The sequence below is a fragment of the Mustela lutreola genome, chromosome 18 (genome assembly GCF_030435805.1).
Source record: "Mustela lutreola isolate mMusLut2 chromosome 18, mMusLut2.pri, whole genome shotgun sequence".
NCBI lineage: Eukaryota > Metazoa > Chordata > Mammalia > Carnivora > Mustelidae > Mustela > Mustela lutreola.
Window position 1 is genome coordinate 12,740,894 of NC_081307.1, and position 1,648 is coordinate 12,742,541.

Sequence of the window (1,648 nt, forward strand, 5' to 3'; positions counted from 1 at the left end):
ATGTCCAATCTCTGACTGATGCAGATTTTAAACAGGGAAGACTTTTAAAAATGATTTAGACAGCATCAATTCAGTCTCCCTATTTATCCTAGTCTAAGCAAGTAGTTGGCTCCATTTCTCATAGTCTTTACTTAAGGTACTGACTTAGTTACTTGACTTCTGCTTAATATTACACAGGACTTGAATCCTTTTTATCCTTTAGGACCTGTCAGGGCTTTGAGTCCTGCTCCTAAACCCCAGCAGCCACAGGGGACCTTGCTAAGTATACTAGATATGTGTCTTAACCATTTGCTTACACACCCCACTGCCTGTTGATTACCACTCAAGTTAACTTTGAGCTAAAGCTCCTATAACCCAGAGACCCCCAAATATAGAAGCAAGACAGAACTTTATTTCTCTCTAAAGTAATAGTCCAGGGGGAGATGGTCCAGACTGGTAGGACAGCTCTTCTCTATGCATTCCTTCAGGGACCTCTGCCTGTTCCATTTAATATTAACTAATTAATTATGTTAATTAATTAACACATTCTGGGGTGTTTCTTGAAGCAACATCACTGTTATAATGATATTCCAGCTCAAGTGGAGGAGAAAGAGCAGAAGTCAGGACAAGCAATTCCCTTTGAAGCAAGCGATATAGAATTTGCACATATAATTTCCACATTCCGCTGGAAAGAAATGGAATTAGTCATATTACCACAACTAGTCACAAGGGAAGCTATGAAAAATATAGTTGAGCTGGGCCATGTTGTGCTAAATTTCTACCATAGAAAGAGAAACGGGCTTTGGAGAATAATTAGGAGTCAGCCACACCAGCCCCAACATTGTTAGTTTGGGTTCATAAAGCTCATTCTTTAATTAATCAAGCATCAATGAAGAGCGACAATATTCATTTTAAAAAATCATTACAAGAATGTCATCCTACAAACACCCACCTATTAAAATAAGCAAATTTCCTGCTCTGTTTTGATTGGGATACGTATATTTATTTGAAGCTACTGTAGTTCATAGTTCCAGACTTGAAATTTTCAACATAGTGAGTATCTTTAGTGATTATTGCTAAAATTGAACCCTTGGCACAGGACTGATAACTCCATGACGTGTAAGCCACGATTCCTCTTCGCTTATGGCAGATACTGCTCATGCGTAATCACAGTTTTCCATGGGACATGCAAGCAGCTTCACAGTCATTTTTAGCATAGCACTTCAGGGAGTCACAGCTAACTAATTGGGGTTGGCGTGGGACATTAAAATAATTTGCCATCTCCAAGTGACTGGAGACCCCTTAGGTTTCAGAAATGATTATTGATTCAGTGCTCTTACTTAAGGCCTACCATGGATACAGATGTCTTTTGTTTTTCCTGTTTTGAATTTTAGACATTCCTTTGGCAAACGGTGGGGGAAAACCTCTTTCTTTAAGTAAGAGATACTCCAAATTCTCCAGAACCTCCTCGGCCAACTCAATTTCTATATATGACCAACTAAGGAAGATGAGGACACTGCTGGCAGACAAAGTCCTCCGTAGGCTTGTTCTCCAGAGTTTTATCAGTAAGAACCAAAAATGTTAAGAACCTTTTATTCAGAATGCCCTGCAGACACATAGAGACCACAGAAATGGTGGGGTTTGTGTCCAAAAGAAGGAATCTCACAGA